We start from the raw sequence: 12,923 nt of genomic DNA, 5'->3' as shown, positions 1-12,923 counted from the left end.
TCTACCGTTGAAAATACATAAGTGATGAAGGTCCAGGCATGGCCAAATGGCCAGCCCCCTAAACGTGATCTCTGAACATAAAATTATTCAAAGACTAACCAGAGATATAAAATAAATCACTAAAAGTAGTTTTTATACTAAACTAGTAGCTAGGGTTACATAAGATAAGTAAATGATGTAGAAATTCACTTCCAGGCCCACTTGGTGTGTGCTTAGGCTGAGCATTAAGCTTTCATGTGTAGAGACTCTTTTTGGAGTTAAACACCAGGTTGTAGCCTGTTTCTGGCGTTTAACTCTGGTTTCCAACCTGTTTCTGGCATTTAACTCCAGAATAGGGCAGGAAGTTGGCGTTTGAACGTCAGTTTGCATCATCAAAACTCTGGCAAAGCGTGGACTATTATATATTGCTGGAAAGTCCTAGATGTCTACTTTCCAAAGCAATTGAGAGCGCGCCAATTGGTTTTTTGTAGCTCCAGAAAATCCATTTTGAGTGCAGGGAGGTCAGAATCCAATTTCAGATTTCTGCAGTCCTTCTTCAGCATCTGAATCAGATTTTTGCTTAGGCCCCTCAATTTCAGCCAGAAAATATCTGAAATCACAGAAAAACATACAAACTCATAGTAAAGTCCAGAAATATGATTTTTATTTAAAAACAAATAAAAATATAGTAAAAACTAACTAAATTATACTAGAAACTACTTAAAAATAATGCCAAAAAGCGTATAAATTATCCGCTCATCACAACACCAAACTTAAATTGTTGCTTGTCCCCAAGCAACTGAAAATCAAATAGAATAAAAAGAAGACAATATACTATAAATTCCAAAATATCAATGAAACTTAGCTCCAATTAAATGAGCGGGACTTGTAGCTTTTTGCCTCTGAACAGTTTTGGCATCTCACTCTATCCTTTGAAGTTCAGAATGATTGGCATCTATAGGAACTCAGAATTCAGATAGTGTTATTGATTCTCCTAGTTCAGTATGTTGATTCTTAAACACAGCTACTTTATGAGTCTTGGCCATGGCCCTAAGCACTTTGTTTTCCAGTGTTACCACCGGATACATAAATGCCACAGACACATAACTGGGTGAACCTTTTCAGATTGTAACTCAGGTTTTGGCTTTTTCTGCTTGCTTTTTCTTTTTCTTTTTCTTTTATTTTTGCCATTTTTTTTACAAGCCTAGCTTTTTCACTGCTCTTTCTTGCTTCAAGAACAATTTTATGATTTTTCAGATTATCAAATAACATTTCTCCTTTTTCATCATTCTTTCAAGAGCCAACAGTTTTAATATTCATAAACAACAAATTCAAAAGACATATGCACTGTTCAAGCATTCATTCAGAAAAAAAAAAGTATTGTCACCACATCAAAATAATTAAACTAATTTCAAGAATGAATTCAAAATTCATGTACTTCTTGTTCTTTTGTTCTTTTTTCATAGCTTTAAGACATAGACACTTAAACACTAATAATCATATAATAAAGACACAAACATAAGTAAAACATAAGGCTCAAAAACCGAAAAATAGAAAAATAAGAACAAGGAGATTAAGGAACGGGTCCACCTTAGTAAGGGTGGCGTCTTCTTCCTCTTGAAGAACCAATGGTGTTCTTGAGATCCTCTATGTCTCTTCCTTGCCTTTGTTCCTCCTCCCTCATAGCTCTTTGATCTTCTCTAATCTCATGGAAATGATGGAGTGCTCTTGGTGCTCCACCCTTAGTTGTCCCATGTTCGAACTCAATTCTCCTAGGGAGGTGTTAATTTGCTCCCAATAGTTTTATGGAGGAAAGTGCATCCCTTGAGGTATCTCAGGGATTTCATGATGAGGAATTTCCTCAAGTTCTTGTTCAGGTCCATGAGTGGGCTCTCTAGTTTGCTCCATTCTCTTTTTAGTGATGGGCTTGTCCTCTTCAATGTGGATGTCTTCATCTATGACAATCCCAGCCGAATTGCAGAGGTGACAAATGAGGTGAGGGAAGGCTAACCTTTCCAAAGTGGAGGACTTGTCAGCCGCCTTGTAGAGTTCTTGAGGTATAATCTCATGAACTTCCACTTCCTCCCCAATCATGATACTATGGATCATGATAGCCCGATCCACAGTTACTTCAGATCGGTTGCTAGTAGGAATGATAGAGCGTTGGATGAACTCTAACCATCCTCTAGACACAGGCTTAAGGTCATGCCTTTTCAATTGAACCGGCTTGCCTCTTGAGTCAATTTTCCATTGAGCTCCTTCCTCACATATGTCCATGAGGACTTGGTCCAACCTTTGATCAAAGTTGACCCTTCTAGTGTAGGGGCGTGCGTTTTCTTCCATCTAGGTAAGTTGAATGCCAACCTTACATTTTTTGGACTGAAATCTAAGTTTTTCCCCCGAATCATTGTAAGCCAATTCTTCATATTCGGGCTCATACTTGGATCATGGTTCCCAGTGATCCATGCGTTTGCATAGAACTCTTGAACCATTAAGATTCCGACTTGTTGAATAGGATTGGAGAGTACTTCCCATCCTCTTCTTCTAATCTCTTGTCGGATCTCTGGATATTCGCCCTTTTTTAGCTTAAAAGGGACCTCAGGGATCACCTTTTTCTTGGCCACAACTTCATAGAAGTGGTCTTGATGGACCTTTGAGATGAATCTCTCCATCTCCCATGACTCAGAGGTGGAAGCAATTGCCTTCCCTTTTCTCTTTCTTGAGGTTTCTCTGGCCTTAGGTGCCATTAATGGTTATGGAAAAACAAAAAGCAATATTTTTACCATACCAAACTTAAAAGGTTTGCTCATCCCCGAGCAAAAGAAGAAAGAAAATAGTAAAAGAAGAAGAAAATGGAGGAAATGGAGGAGAAGAGTGTATTCAGCCAAGGGGGGAGAAGTGTTTGTAATGTGTGAAAATGAGGTAGTGTTGAAGGGTTTATATAGGGGTGGGGGAAGTGTTATGTTTCGTGTATTAGGGTTGGGTTTGGGAGGTAAATGGATTTTGAATTTAGAGGTAGGTGGGGTTTTTGGGGGAAGAGTGGATGGATGTGAGTGGTGAAGAGTATTTGGGGAAGAGGTGTGGGGGTGATTGGTGAAGAGGAGAGAAGAAGAGGTGGGATAGGTGAGGATCCTGTGGGGCCCACATATCCTGAGGGGTCAAGGACTTAGCATCCCTGCTCCATTTAGGGTGTGCAAAACGCCCTTAGATTGCACTTTTGGCGTTAAACGCCAGGATGCTACTTGTTTCTGGCGTTTAACGCCAGCTTGATGCTTCTTTCTGGCGTTAAACGCCAGTCTGCTGCTTCTTACTGGCGTTTAAACACCAGTAAGCTCTTCCTCCAGGGTGAGCTATTTTTAATGCTGTTTTTCATTCTGTTTTTGAGTTTTCAATTGTTTTTGTGACTTCACATGATCATCAACCTAAAGAAAACATAAAATAGCAATGGAAAATAAATAGATATAATTAAATAACATTGAGTTGCCTCCCAATAAGCGCTTCTTTAATGTCAATAGCTTGACAGTGAGCTCTCATGGAGCCTCACAGATAATCAGAGCAATGTTGGGGCCTCTCAACACCAAACTTAGAGTTTGGTTGTGGCCTCCCAACACCAAACTTAGAGTTTGAATGTGGGGGTTTTGTTTGACTCTGTATTGAGTGAAGCTTTTCATGCTTCCTCTCCATGGTTACAGAAGGAGACCCTTGAGTCTTAAATACAAGGTAGTCCTCATTCAACTGAAGGACCATCTCTCCTCTGTCAACATCAATCACAGCTTTTGCTGTGGCCAGGAAGAGTCTGCCAAGGATGATGGATTCATCCTCATCCTTCCCAGTGTCTAGGATTATGAAATCAGCAGGGATGTAAAGGCCTCCAACCTTTACTAGCACGTCCTTTACTAGTCCATAAGCCTGTTTCATTGATTTGTCTGCCATCTCTAGTGAGATTTTTACAGCTTGTACCTCAAAGATTCCCAATCTCTCCATTACAGAGAGTGGCATGAGATTTATCCCTGACCTCAGGTCACATAGAGCCTTCTCAAAGGTCATGGTGCCTATGGTACAAGGTATGAAGAATTTTTTGGGATCCGGTTTCTTCTGAGGTAATGTCTGCCTCATTAATGCATTCATTTCATTGGTGAACAAGGGGGGTTCATCCTCCCAAGTCTCAGTACCAAATAAATTGGCATTCAACTTCATGATTGCTCCTAGATATTTAGCAACTTGCTCTTCAGTGATGTCTTCATCCTCTTCAGAGGAAGAATATTCATCAGAACTCATGAATGACAGAAGGAAGTTCAATGGAATCTCTATGGTCTCTGTATGAGCCTCAGATTCTTCTGGTTCCTCAAAGGGAAACTCCTTACTGTCCAGAGGACGTCCCATGAGGCTTTTCTCACTGGAACTGACGTCCTCCTCACTCTCTCCAGGTTCAGCCATGTTGGTCATGGTTATGGCCTTGCACTCTCTCTTGGGATTTTCTTCTGTATTGCTTGGGAGAGTACTGGGAGGAGTTTTAGTAATCTTCTTACTCAGATGACCCACCTATGCCTCCAAATTTCTAATGGAGGACCTTGTTTCATTCATGAAACTTAGTGTGGTCTTGGATAAATCAGAGACTATGGTTGCCAGGCCAGAATGGCTCTGTTCAGAATTCTCTGTCTGTTGCTGAGAAGATGATGGAAAAGGCTTGCTATTGCTAAACCTGTTTCTTCCACCATTATTATTGAAGCCTTGTTGAGGCTTTTGTTGATCCTTCCATGAGAAATTTGGATGATTTCTCCATGAAGGATTATAGGTGTTTCCATAGGGTTCTCCCATGTAATTCACCTCTGCCATTGCAGGGTTCTCATGATCATAAGCTTCTTCTTCAGAAGATGCTTCCTTATTACTGTTGGATGCAGCTTGCAATCCATTCAGACTCTGAGAAATCATATTGACTTGCTGAGTCAATATTTTGTTCTGAGCCAATATGGCATTTAGAGTATCAATTTCAAGAACTCCCTTTTTCTGAGGCATCCCATTGTTCACAGGATTCCTCTCAGAGGTGTTCATGAACTGGTTATTTGCAACCATTTCAATGAGTTCCTGAGCTTCTGCAGGGGTTTTCACGTGAAGAGATCCTTCTGCAGAATGGTCCAATGACATTTTTGACAACTCAGACAGACCATCACAGAATATATTTATGATGCTCCACTCTGGAAGCATGTCAGTAGGACACCTTTTGATCAGTTGCTTATATCTTTCCCAAGCTTCATAGAGGGATTCTCCTTCCTTCTGTCTGAAGGTTTGGATTTCCACTCTAAGCTTGCTCATCTTTTGAGGTGGAAAGAATTTGGCCAGGAAAGCACTGACCAGCTTATCCCAAGAGTTCAGGCTTTCCTTAAGTTGTGAATCCAACCATGTTCTAGCTCTGTCTCTTACAGCAAAAGGGAAAAGCATAAGCCTGTAGACCTTGGGATCAACTCCATTGGTCTTGACAGTGTCACAAATTTGCAAGAATTCAGCTAAAAACTGATGAGGATCTTCCATTGGAAGTCCATGAAACTTGCAATTCTGCTGCATTAGAGAAACCAATTGAGGCTTAAGCTCAAAGTTGTTTGCTCCAATTGCAGGAATTGAGATGCTTCTTCCATAAAAGTTAGAAGAGGGTGCAATAAAGTCACCAAGCATCTTCCTTGCATCCTTACCATTGTTATTAGGTTCGGCCATGTCTCCTTCTTTTTCAAAAATTTCTGTCAGGTCCTCTCTAGAGAGTTGTGCCTTAGCTTCCCTTAGCTTCCTTTTCAGAGTCCTTTCAGGTTCAGGGTCAGCTTCAACAAGAATGTTCTTATCCTTGTTCTTGCTCATATGAAAAAGAAGAGAACAGAAAAGAAAATATGGAATCCTCTATGTCACAGTATAAAGATTTCTTATGTAAGTATAAGAAAAGAAGAATAGAAGAAGGAGAAGAGAAAAATTCGAACTTAAATTAAAATAAAAGGAAAAATATTTTTGTTTTTATTTTAATTATTAGTTAGTATTCAAAAATTATAAAAAGGAATAAAATAAATTGAATTTTAAAACAATTAGTTAATTAAAAAGGAATTTTGAAAAAGTGGAGAGGAGTTTTCGAAAATTAGAGAGAAAAAATTAGTTAGGTGGTTTTGAAAAAGATATGATTGAAATAGAAAACTTTTTAAAATCAAACAAAAAGTTAAGTGGTTAATTGAAAAAGATTTGAAAACCAAATTTGAAAAGATAGGAAGTTAGAAAAGATTTTGAAAATTGATTTTTGAAAAAGATATGATTGAAAATCATTTTGAAAAAGATTTAAAAAAGAAATTTAAAAAGATTTGATTTTGAAAATTAAAGTTGATTACTTGACTAACAAGAAACTAAAAGATATGATTCTAAAATTTAAAAATTGAACCTTTCTTAATAGGCAAGTAACAAACTTTAAAATTTTTGAATCAATCACATTAATTGTTTGTAAAGATTTTGAAATTATGAAACAAAATAAGAAAAAGATTTTTGAAAATGAATTTGAAATTTTTGAAAATATGAAAGAAAAAATGAAAAAGATTTGATTTTTGAAAAAGATTTGAAAAAGATAGAATTTTTAAATTGAAAATTTGACTAGACTCATAAGAAACAACTAAATTTTAAAAATTTTTGAATAAGTCAACTCAAATATTGGAAATTTATGAGAAGAATAAGGGAAAGATATTTTTTTTATTTTTGAATTTTTAAGAAGAGAGAGAAAAACACAAAAATGATGCAAAACATGAAAATTCAAGATCAAAACACATGATGCATGCAAGAACACTTTGAATGTCAAGATGAACACCAAGAACACTTTGAATGTCAAGATGAACACCAAGAACTTATTTTTGAAAATTTTTTAAGAAAAGAAAAACATGCAAGACACCAAACTTAGAAATTTTCAAACTTTGGACACCAACAAATTGAAAATGCATATGAAAAACAAGAAAAGACACAAAACATGAAAATGTAAAGATCAAACAAAGAAAATCATCAAGAACAACTTGAAGATTATGAAGGACACATGCATGAATTTTCGAATTTTTTTTTTTTGGAAATTAAAAAGATGCAATTGACACCAAACTTAAAATCTGACACTAGACTCAAACAAGGAACACAAACTATTTTTTTATTTTTACAATTTTATAAATTTTTTTTTATATTTTTCGAAAATTAATTGGAAAAAGAAAAATAAGGATTTCAAAATTTCTAATGAGAATTCCAGGAATCATGCAATGTAAGTCTAAAGCTCCGGTCCAGGAATTAAACATGGCTAACCAACCAGCCAAGCTTTCAGTGAAAGCTTCGGTCCAAAACACTAGACATGGCCAATGACCAACCAAGCTTTAGCAGATCATTACATACAACAGCTAAATTGCGGAGAAAGACAAAGAAGCTCTTCTAAGGATAGTTGAAACCTCGGTCCAAAAGATTAGACATAGCTTAACAGCCAGCCAGGATCCAACGTATCTCTTGAAACTAGAATTCATTCTTAAAAATTCTGAAGAACATAGAATAATTTATTTTTTTTTTGAAATTTTTTTGAAAATAAAAATAATAAAAACAAAAGGCTTAAAATTAAAATAAAATTACCAAATCTGAGCAACAAGATGAACCGTCAGTTGTCCAAACTCGAACAATCCCCGGCAACGGCGCCAAAAACTTGGTGCATGAAATTGTGATCTCTAGCAACGGCGCCAAAAACTTAGTACGCACGTTCATAATCTCAAATTCTTTTTCACAACTCCGATACAACTAACCAGTAAGTGCACTGGGTCGTCCAAGTAATAAACCTTACGTGAGTAAGGGTCGATCCCACGGAGATTGTCGGCTTGAAGCAAGCTATGGTCATCTTGTAAATCTCAGTCAGGCAGATTCAAATGGTTATGGGATTTTCATAATTAAAATATAAATAACAGAGAATAAGATAAAGATACTTATGTAAATCATTGGTGAGAATTTTAGATAAGCGTATGGAGATGCTTGTTGCTTCTGAATCTCTGCTTTCCTACTGTCTTCATTCAATCATTCATACTCCTTTCCATGGCAAGATGTATGTTGGGCATCACCGTTGTCAATGGCTACTTCCTGTCCTCTCAGTGAAAATGGTCCAAATGCGCTGTCACCGCACGGCTAATCATCTGTCGGTTCTCGATCATGTTGGAATAGGATCCAGTGATCCTTTTGCATCTGTCACTATGCCCAACACTCGCGAGTTTGAAGCTCGTCATAGTCATCCCTTCCCAGGTCCTACTCGGAATACCACAGACAAGGTTTAGACTTTTTGGATCTCAGGAATGGCCGCCAATAATTCTAGCTTATACCACGAAGAATCCGATCTTTCGGAATGGAGGCTAAGAGATACACGCTCGATCTAAGGTAGAACGGAAGTGGTTGTCAGGCACGCGTTCATAAGATGAGAATAGTGATGAGTGTCACAGATCATCATATTCATCACGGTTGAAGTGCAAGCGAATATCTTAGAATAGGAATAAGCTTGAATTGAACAAGAAAACAATAGTACTTTGCATTAATTCATGAGGAACAGCAGAGCTCCACACCTTAATCTATGGTGTGTAGAAACTCTACCGTTGAAAATACATAAGTGATGAAGGCCCAGGCATGGCCGAATGGCCAGCCCCCTAAACGTGATCTCTGAACATAAAATTATTTAAAGACTAACTAGAGATATAAAATAAATCACTAAAAGTAGTTTTTATACTAAACTAGTAGCTAGGGTTACATAAGATAAGTAAATGATGTAGAAATCCACTTCCAGGCCCACTTGGTGTGTGCTTGGGCTGAGCATTGAGCTTTCATGTCTATAGACTCTTTTTGGAGTTAAACGCCAGGTTGTAGCCTGTTTCTGGCGTTTAACTCTGGTTTCCAACCTGTTTTTGGCATTTAACTCCAAAATAGGGCAGGAAGTTGGCATTTGAAAGCCAGTTTACGTCGTCAAAACTCGAGCAAAGCATGGACTATTATATATTGCTGGAAAGCCCTGGATGTCTACTTTCCAACGCAATTAAGAGCGCGCCAATTGGGTTTCTTTAGATCTAGAAAATCCATTTCGAGTGCAGGGAGGTCAGAATCCAACAGCATCTGCAGTCCTTCTTCAGCCTCTGAATCAGATTTTTGCTCAGGTCTCTCAATTTCAGCCAGAAAATACCTAAAATCACAGAAAAACACATAAACTCATAGTAAAGTCCAGAAATGTGATTTTTATTTAAAAACTAATAAAAATATAGTAAAAACTAACTAAATCATACTAGAAACTACTTAAAAACAATGCCAAAAAGCGTATAAATTATCCGCTCATCATGAAGTCACAAAAACAACTGAAAAATTAAAAACAGAATGAAAAACAAAATGAAAAATAGCTCACCCTGGAGGAAGAGCTTACTCACGTTTAAACGCCAGTAAGAGTAGCAGAATGGGCGTTAAACGCCCAGTTTGGCACTATTCTGGGCGTTTAACGCCAGAAACAGGCACCAGACTTGCGTTTAACGCCAGAACAGAGCATCTAATTGGTGTTTAACGCCAAGAATGGGAGAAAAGTTGGCGTTAAACGCCAGAAACAAGCAGCAACCTGGCGTTTAACGCCAGAAATGCACTCTAAGGGCGTTTTGCACGCCTAAATGGAGCAGGGATGCTAAGTCCTTGACCCCTCATGATCTGTGGACCCCACAGGATCCCCACATATCCCACCTCTTCTTCTATCCTCTTCACACTCTTTTATAACAATCTTCCCCAAATACCCTTCACCAATTACCTCTATATCGCTTCCCCAAATACCCTTCACCAATCACATCCATCCCCTCTTCCCCAAAAAACCCTACCTACCTCCAAATTCAAAATCCATTCCCTCCCAAACCCAACCCTATTACAACAAACCTAACCCTTCCCCCACCCCTATATAAGCCCCTCAACACTACCTCATTTTCACACATCACAAACACTTCTTTCCCCCTTGGCCGAATACATACTTCCCCTCCATCTCCTCTATTTTCTTCTTCTTCTACTATTTTCCTTCTTCTTTTGCTCGAGGATGAGCAAACATTTTAAGTTTGGTGTGGTAAAAGCGTTGCTTTTTGTTTTTCCATAACCATTAATGGCACCTAAGGCCAGAGAAACCTCAAGAAAGATGAAAGGGAAGACAATTGCTTCCACCTCTGAGTCATGGGAGATGGAGAGATTCATCTCAAAGGTCCATCAAGACCACTTCTATGAAGTTGTGGCCAAGAAAAAGGTGATCCCTGAGGTCCCTTTTAAGCTCAAAAAGGGCGAATATCTGGAGATCCGACAAGAGATTAGAAGAAGAGGATGGGAAGTACTCTCCAATCCTATTCAACAAGTTGGTATCTTAATGGTTCAGGAGTTCTATGCAAACGCATGGATCACTAGGAACCATGATCAAGTATGAACCCGAATCCAAAGAATTGGCTTACAATGGTTCGGGAGAAATACTTAGATTTCAGTCCAGAAAATGTAAGGTTGGCGTTCAACTTGCCAATGATGGAAGAAAACGCACGCCCCTACACTAGAAGGGTCAACTTTGATCAAAGGTTGGACTAAGTCCTCATGGACATATGTGAGGAAGTAGCTCAATGGAAAATTGACTTAAGAGGCAAGCCGGTTCAATTGAAAAGGCATAACCTTAAACCTGTGGCTAGAGGATGGTTGGAGTTTATCCAACGCTCTATCATTCCTACTAGCAACAGATCCAAAGTAACTGTGGATCGGACTATCATGATCCATAGTATCATGATTGGGGAGAAAGTGGAAGTTCATGAGATTATACCTCAAGAACTCTACAAGGTGGCTGACAAGTCCTCCACTTTGGCAAGGTTAGCCTTCCCTCACCTCATTTGTCACCTCTGCAATTCGGCTGGAATTGTCATAGATGAAGACATCCACATTAAAGAGGACAAGCCCATCACTAAAAAGATAATGGAGCAAACTAGAGAGCCCACTCATGGACCTCAACAAGAACATGAGGAAATTTCTCATCATGAAATTCCTGAGATGCCTCAAGGGATGCACTTTCCTCCACAAAACTATTGGGAGCAAATCAACGCCTCCCTAGGAGAATTAAGTTCCAACATGGGACAACTAAGGGTGGAGCACCAAGAGCACTCCATCATCCTCCATGAAATTAGAGAAGATCAAAAAGCCATGAGGGAGGAGCAACAAAGGCAACGAAGAGACATTGAGGAGCTAAAGCACCCATAAGATCTTCAAGAGGAAGAACTAGCCGCCATTACTAAGGTGGACCCATTCTTTAATTTCCTTGTTCTTTATTTTTCTTTTTTTCGTTTACTGTGCTTTATGTTTATTTATGTTTGTGTCTTTATTACATGATCACTAGTGTCTAAGTGTCTATGTCTTAAAGCTATGAATGTCCTATGAATCCATCACCTCTCTTAAATGAAAAATGTTTTAATTACAAAAGAACAAGAAGTACATGAATTTCGACTTCATCCTTGAAATTAGTTTAATTATTTTGATGTGGTGACAATACTTTTTGTTTTCTGAATGAATGCTTGAACAGTGCATATGTCTTTTAAATTTGTTGTTTATGAATGTTAAAACCGTTGGCTCTTGAAAGAATGATGGAAAAGGAGAAATATTATTGATAATTTGAAAAATCATAAAATTGATTCTTGAAGCAAGAAAAAGCAGTGAAAAAGCAAGGCTTGCAAAAAAAAATGGCGAAAATAAAAGAAAAAGAAAAAGAAAAAGCAAGCAGAAAAAGCCAAAAGCTCTTAAAACCAAAAGGCAAGAGCAAAAAGCCAATAACCCTTTAAACTAAAAGGCAAGTATAAAATAAAAAGGATCCAAGGCTTTGAGCATTAATGGAAAGGAGGGCCCAAAGGAATAAAATTATGGCCTAAGCTGCTAAACCAAGCTGTCCCTAACCATGTGCTTGTGGCGTGCAGGTGTCAAGCCAAAAGCTTGATACTGAGTGGTTAAAGTCGTGATCCAAAGCAAAAAGAGTGTGCTTAAGAACCCTGGACACCTCTAATTGGGGACTCTAGCAAAGCTGAGTCACAATCTGAAAAGGTTCATCCAGTTATGTGTCTGTGGCATTTATGTATCTGGTGGTAATACCGGAAAACAAAGTGCTTAGGGCCACGGCCAAGACTCATAAAGTAGCTGTGTTCAAGAATCAACATACTAAACTAGGAGAATCAATAACACTATCTAAATTCTGAGTTCCTATAGATGCCAATCATTCTGAATTTCAAAGGATAAAGTGAGATACCAAAACTGTTCAGAAGCAAAAAGCTACTAGTCCCGCTCATCTAATTGGAACTAAGTTTTATTGATATTTTGGAATTTATAGTATATTCTCTTCTTTTTATCCTATTTGATTTTTAGTTTCTTGGGGACAAGAAACAATTTAAGTTTGGTGTTGTGATGAGCGGATAATTTATACGCTTTTTAGCATTATTTTTACATAGTTTTTAGTATGATTTAGCTAGTTTTTAATATATTTTTATTAGTTTTTAAATAAAAACCACATTTCTAGACTTTACTATGAGTTTGTGTATTTTTCTATGATTTCAAATATTTTCTGGCTGAAATTGAGGGACTTGAGCAAAAATCTGATTCAGAGGCTAAAGAAGGACTGCAGATGCTGTTGGATTCTGACCTCCCTGCACTCGAAATGGATTTTCTAGAGCTACAGAAACCCAATTGGTGCACTCTCAATTGCGTTGGAAAGTAGACATCCAGGGCTTTCTAGCAATATATAATAGTTCATACTTTGCGCGATTTTTGACGATGCAAACTGGCGTGTTCAAACGCCAACTTCCTGCCCTATTCTGGAGTTAAACGCCAGAAACAGGTTGCAAATCAGAGTTAAATGCCAGAAACAGGCTACAACCTGGCGTTTAACTCCAAAAAGAGTCTCTACACAT

General features: G+C 38.0%; 1 non-coding gene across 1 annotated transcript; it reads left to right on the top strand.

The window, feature by feature from the left end:
* Nucleotides 1–5,178: 5,178 nt before the first annotated feature.
* On the top strand, nucleotides 5,179–5,286 carry LOC148577010 (small nucleolar RNA R71). Its single transcript, XR_015904247.1, has one exon. It is a non-coding gene; the product is annotated as a small nucleolar RNA R71 (small nucleolar RNA).
* The last annotated feature ends 7,637 nt before the right edge of the window (nucleotides 5,287–12,923 follow it).

The sequence above is a fragment of the Arachis ipaensis genome, chromosome B1, assembly GCF_059453495.1.
Source record: "Arachis ipaensis isolate K30076 ecotype BB chromosome B1, ASM5945349v1, whole genome shotgun sequence".
NCBI lineage: Eukaryota > Viridiplantae > Streptophyta > Magnoliopsida > Fabales > Fabaceae > Arachis > Arachis ipaensis.
This window is presented reverse-complemented; position numbering and strand designations above follow the sequence as displayed.